Raw genomic sequence first — 6381 nt, 5'->3', positions numbered from 1 at the left:
CCTCTGACCTCATCACCCAGACCGAGGAGCCGCTCCCGTCTGGCTGCAGAAAACAACAACAACAACACAACAGATGACAGAACGCTTGCAGTTTCTTCTAAGTGTATTTCATCTTTTTTTTTTATATGCATATCTTTTAAATCATCCCCCCCTCCTCTCACAATCGACGCTGCGAGTGTGCGCAGCTTTTTTTTTTCTTCTCAAACACACATCGGTCAGTGAACTTTGGTTGAGGGGGGGAGGGGCGTGAACAGAACGCCAGTATCAGATGGTTCTGATTCTCCGTACGGTATTAAAAAAAAAAAGGGAGGCTGGAATACTTCGCAAAGGCATTACGGTACAAAACGTGGAAACTTATGTTGAATTTAAAGTATCTTTTTTTCCCCCCAATGCATAATCCTCCCTCCACACGGTACCATACAGTTATTACGTCGTTGTAGAGAATGTGTCTTTTTGTTTTTATGCATTTCCCCCTTAAATGGAGGTTGGGGTGTTTTAAAGTGAGGTTGTATGAAGGACCTGTGCTGTGGATGAGCGCAGCAGCTAAACATGTATTTTAGACACCTAAAAAGTTCTATATCAGTGTAAGTTGACGGCATATTTAGCGTATTCTCACCACAAACTGACATTGTTCTACGCTCTCCTTAAGCCACAAGACTCCACTGACAAAATCAGCCATTTGACCGCACAGAGCACAGGGAGCTGCGGGTCTACCGCCGCCTCTGTCTGTTAGCACGCTAGTTGTGTCTGTACGGGAACGCCTCTACGGGAGGACAGGTCCACGTTTTAAATGCTCTGCTTTTTAACTGTCTTACACGTCCACTCTGAACAATGAGCCAACAAAAATGACGAGAACATTTAGGCGTTTTTTTTGGGAAACTCTGTGTTTTATCTGCTACAGCGACATTTTTGCTTTCCGATTTATTCCTTTTCCGTGCAACAATAACACAAAATTACCGCGGCCTCAATCTGTTAGTTTGTCGTGTTACCTTGTGGCTTCTAGTGCTGGTTTTGAGTCCCCGAAGTCGCACAATAACGCAAACTAACAGATCGAGGTCGGCGGTCGATCAGCAGCTCCGGTGTTGTGTGAAGTGAAATTAGCGGTTTTGTCAGTGGAGTCTGGTGGCTTTGAAAATCAACAAACAGCGGTCTTACAGTACGGTAAAACAGTGAAGATGTTCTAAATACAGCATACACTTGACTGATAGATTTTTTTTTTTAGGTGGCTATATCAGTTTAGCTGCTTCCTCGTCCACAGCGGTACGTTGCGTAACTTCTACCGCAGGTGAAACACTGACTGGATAAAGACGTCGTACAACCGCACTTCGAAATATCCCTTTAAGTGGTACGAGCTCGCGGCAACAAGCGGCATTGCAAAGGTACTGTGCTTTGTTCCCTTTTGGATTTTCGCGTGCCGTTCAGACCCCCGCGGAACAACGGCACCTGCATCGTCTCAATAGATGCCGGTACGGGTTTATCGCGGTGTGCTAACGCGCTGGGAAACCTTTAGAAGCGTCACTCTCCTCATAGTCTGTAGCACATTTTTATTATTTATTTGTCGCAATAGGTTCAGATATATTCCGGTACATTTCTTTGTTTGCTGTCATGGCAGCGATGGTACTCAGCGGGGCGGGAAGCAGCCTAGCTTAGCTTAGCTTAGCTTAGCTTAGCTTAGCATAAAGACTCGAAACACGGGGAAACAGCTCGCCCAAAGGAGATAGAACGTGTTAATTAGGGAGATTCAGAGACGCCGATTATGTTGCGTTTGGACAGAAGCAGGCTAGCTGTCCCCCCCCTTTCAAGGCTAAGCTACGCTATGCTATGCTAAGCTAAGCTAACATTCTTCCCAGCTTAGAAAGAAGGTGGCAGAGGTTTTGTGTACTCTACTGCCGTGGTCGGTCCTGCCCCGCCGCTCGCTCCAAGCAGGAGTTTGTTCAGTTTTTACCTCAAAGGCTCTGTAGCACAGTTCAGGTTAGTAAGGGAGAACAACACACACACACACACACACACACACACACACAGACAGAGACACACACACACACACAGACAGAGACACACACACACACACAGACAGAGACACACGCACATAACGCTGTGAAAGGTAAAAGCACAAAGTACAGACGTTGACACCGGTGATGCAAACACACGATCGAATGCACACACACACACACACACAGGAAATAGCTGCAGCTGAAGCGCGTACACTGTACGGCCGCGGCGTCTACGTCACGCGGACGCATGTCACGGTCATGCGGCGTCTCCCGTGCCTGCTCTCATTACACATGCAGTAGTCATGCAGCCTTATTTAGTTCAGCGCTCTTTGTCAGCGGCACTCATTGACGCACACACATATTTCATATATATAAATATATATACATGCATGCTGGGGCGTTCGTCACTGGCTCCGGGTGACGCAAAGACGTCTCCGGTAACCCGAGCTCCAGCCCCAGGTGCAGCACGCTGGTCATACTTGCCCGGCTGCAACCTCACACACACACACACACACACACACACAAACACACACACACACACAGTGAACACACACAGTGAACACATGAATCAATCACAGCGCGGCGCTCGCTGCCTCTTTAACAGACTGATATGCCCGTATTTAGCGTTTCTACTCTCCCGTGACTATGAACCCACGCAGCTGTGCTTAAACACAGAGACTGACAGCTAACAGAGCCCACAGTGTTCACTCATCTAACGCCATCTTCGCCCTGTTCTGGTGCTTTTTTTTAAATCCTCCCACTCTTTTTGTTTTTAATTCCTTTGGACGGATGAAAACCTGCCACTCTCACCGTGGGACGCGTCCTTCAGGGATGCTGAGTGACTGAGCGGAGACGTCTTTAAATAATTATTAGCGTTTGGTTTCCAGGAGGTTGTTTTTTGTTGTGCAGCAACGGCGACGTCACATCTAACGGTGGAGATCAGGTGTGATTGACAGCTTACCCGGCGCCCTCTCAACCGCACAGACGCAGCGATCTCACGTCTCACATCTGGTGCTTCATTGAGACAGAAAAAGAACTCGTGTGATATTCGTTTAAAGTCGTTTTTCATTCAAAAATGAAGCGGAAAACGCCGTTTCAGCCTCAATTATGGAGTTTTCCTGCTTATCTCTGGTATATTTATCATATTAAACTGAATATCTTTGGGGTTTAGGACAAATCAAAACATTTAAAAGACATTTTTCATGGTTTTCTGACATTTTATGGACCCAACATTTATGAAAAATCCTTAGTTGCAGCCCTGGAGGTGCACATGCCACAGTCTAACACGCTTTATAGAAGTTAAAAACCTAGAAAACAACTTTCGAAACACGTATTTTTTTATATTAAGTGAACTAAACAGTCATTACTTGCAAAAATCCGTTTTCATTGTTGTTAAAATCTGTTGCAAAACAAAGGAAAATGTGATTTCAGCAGAGGCACTGAAACTCTTTGCCCAGTATATAATTTTGTGCGTGCAATTCTTCTTTGGGGAGTTTAAGGGTTAAACCTTAACCTCTCTCTCACTCTAAGAACAACCCTTGATGTGTTTTTGTTCCTGTTGTGTGCTAAAGTCGTAGCATGTGCACCCAATGAACCTTTCTACAAGATGATTTTCGTGCCATATCTCACGTTTACATGTTTACATTCTTCCAGTTGGGCTTCATCTAGAGATTATACGCATTATTAGACAGTTTGGTCATTGAATAGATTGATTGTTGAGTCTAAAACGTGTCAGAAAACTCACATTTCCAAGCCTTTTCTTGTTTTGTCCAATAAAAACTTAAAGATTTTCAATTTAAAGTCATTTAAAATAGTTAAAAACCAGAAACTCTTCAAAAATTTGAGAAGAAAACTGAATATTTTAATCAAATTTGCAGACGATGCGTCGCTTTATCTTTTAAACCAGTTCAGAGTTCAACCCACATTTTTTCCAAATTTCAAAACAAATCGACAGAATAAAGAAATCGATTCTCTTATTTATGTTTTAATGTCTGTGCGGCTCAGAGCGCGGAGGTCCAAGCTAACGGCGTCTGTACGGAAACGCCACTTTGGACCCTCTACGGAAGGGCGATCCGCGTTTTAAATGCTCTGCTTTTAAAGTGAACGCCACGCTAATGTCTCACACGCCCACAAAAATGATGAGAACATTCAGGCGCTTTTATTTTGAAACTCCTTTTGCGTTTAATCTGCAACTGCGACATTTCGCTTTCCGATTTATCCTTTTCTTTGCAACAAAAACGACAAATTCGGGGGCGTTTTTTGGGAAGAATCCTTAATTTATTTGAAGAATTATTCAAAAAACAAAAGAGGATAAACGCCGTTCGTGTCCTTCGCCTTCATGTTGACCTTCACACCTCCTCTTCGTCACAACTGAACTCACGTTTCTGTTCATTTTGGCAACAATTCAACCTCAAAACTGTCCTCGACGTTATGGAAAATCAGCTGTTTTTTGGGTTTGTTCCCTCGTCCCTTCGGGAACGAAGACTTTAACGTTTATTTATATATAAAATATATCTAATCCTCGCAGAGACGACTTAGGGTACGGCATCATTATGCAAACGTTTGTTTCCCTTTCCCCCTCCTGAACTTTGGGTTTATTTTGTATTCTTAGTTTACAGAGGGGGTGGGGGGGGGGGGGGTGATCATCTTATTTTTGGTTGTTTTGTCGCGTCGGGGCGACCTCGTTTCCTCTGGAAGCAAATCGATTACGAGGGTGGTATTTTTTTTAAGAGTACATCGGCGACTTTTGCAGTTATTTGTATAAAGAAAATGGGTTTCAACCTCTGCCTGATGTTTATTTTTTTGTAACGATATTACAGTTTATTTGCTGCTGTGTAGTACAGTGAACAGGTGGACATGAAGATGTTCGTTAGCCTGCTGTCGGGCGCGGGTCCCTAGTTTTTCCGAGGATTACGGGGGAGGATGCGCGGAGAGGGGGAGGGTAGGGGGTAGTGGGAGGCGGATCCCATCTCCCGCCCTCCCCCCCTTACCTGTGTTCTTAGTTCCCGAGTTGAACGCTGTCGTTTATTAGCTTTACAGGAAAATAAAAAATACCGTGGAGGTGCGTTCCCTTCGTATGTGCATTATTTTTCAGCGACGTACGTCCTGTATACGGAAAAAAGAGTGGAAAAGAAAAAAGGCGGGAAATGGAAATCCTCCTTCTGTACATACGGAAAACTCAAGTTGTCGCTTTTTTCATGTTCGGACCGGCGCCTCGGCGGGGGCCCCTCCCCCTTTTTTTTGTTTGTTTTGGTTCTACTTCCTTCTTTCTTTCTCTCTTGTTTTTCCTCGTGGAGGGAAACGGGGGGACAGGAGGGGCGCTCGGAGGCGATTTGAGCATCGGCATAGTGTTTATATTTATCAAGACTTTTTTGCTTTCGATAGAGCTATTGCAATAAAAATGTGTTCATGTAACCGCCGCCGTCTCAGCTGTCTTCATTTATGAGCGTGTGTGTGTGTGTGTGTGACGTCCCATCATCCAGGTGGAAAATAACATTTACTTAAGTATCGGAGCAGCGGGGGCGGTGCTGCAGTCGCTCTACCGCACCGTTGTGACGAAAAGAGAGCTGAGGAAGGCAAAGCTCTGGATCTACCGCTCAGTCCTGGTTCCTACCCTCACCTGTGGTCATGAAAGCTGGGTCAGGACCCAAAGAACCAGGTCCAGGTCCAAGCGTGTGAAATGTGTTTCCTCAGGAGGGGGGCTGGAGTCTCCCTTAGAGAGAGGGGGAGAAGTTCAGCATCCGTGAGGAACTCGGAGTAGAGCCGCTGCTCCTTTGCGTTGAAAGGAGCCAGTTGAGGTGGTTCAGGATCATCTAGTAAGGATGAACCCTGGGCGCCTCCCTAGGGAGGTGTTCCAGGCACGTCCAGCTGGGAGGAGGCCTCGGGGAAGACCCAGGACCAGGTGGAGAGATTAGATCTCCACACTGGCCTGGGAACGCCTCAGGATCCCCCAGTTAGAGCTGGTTAATGTGGCCCGGGAAAGGGAAGTTTGGGGTCCCCTGCTAAAGCTGCTGCCCCCGAGACCCGACCCCGGATAAGAGGTTGAAGATGAGGTGAGACGAATCTGAGCTGTTTTACTGAAATATTCCCATTTTATTTTATTTTACTTTACACTTCTAACGTTCCTCCGCTGCATCTCAGAGGGAAGTCTTTGACTTTGGACGTTTGTCGGAGCGCTTTAGTCGTGACGAAGAGTTCCTTGCCAACAAGAAGAATTATTACTTTATTAGTCCCGCAAGGGGAAATTCAATGTTTTCACTCTGTTATTATTCAGGTTAGACACACACACACACACACACAGGTCCGAAACACACACACATGCACAGACAGGACCTATATACATGCAATTAATGTATATAAGTTACAGACACACCGTACTGTCCCGAGCTAA

General features: G+C 45.5%; 1 protein-coding gene across 1 annotated transcript in view; it reads left to right on the top strand.

Annotated features, from left to right (window-relative positions):
- Window positions 1–5371, top strand: part of irs4b (insulin receptor substrate 4b) — a 20624-nt gene extending 15253 nt beyond the window's left edge. Inside the window, exon 2 of the mRNA XM_083937029.1 lies at window positions 1–5371. This exon is cut by the window's left edge and continues 114 nt beyond it. The gene's annotated coding sequence lies outside the window, so the exon portion shown is untranslated.
- Window positions 5372–6381: the final 1010 nt, after the last annotated feature.

Source organism: Echiichthys vipera, assembly GCF_963691815.1.
Source record: "Echiichthys vipera genome assembly, chromosome: 22".
Taxonomy (NCBI): domain Eukaryota; kingdom Metazoa; phylum Chordata; class Actinopteri; order Perciformes; family Trachinidae; genus Echiichthys; species Echiichthys vipera.
Note: the sequence above shows the minus strand (reverse complement) of the source record. Positions and strands in the feature narration are given on the sequence as shown.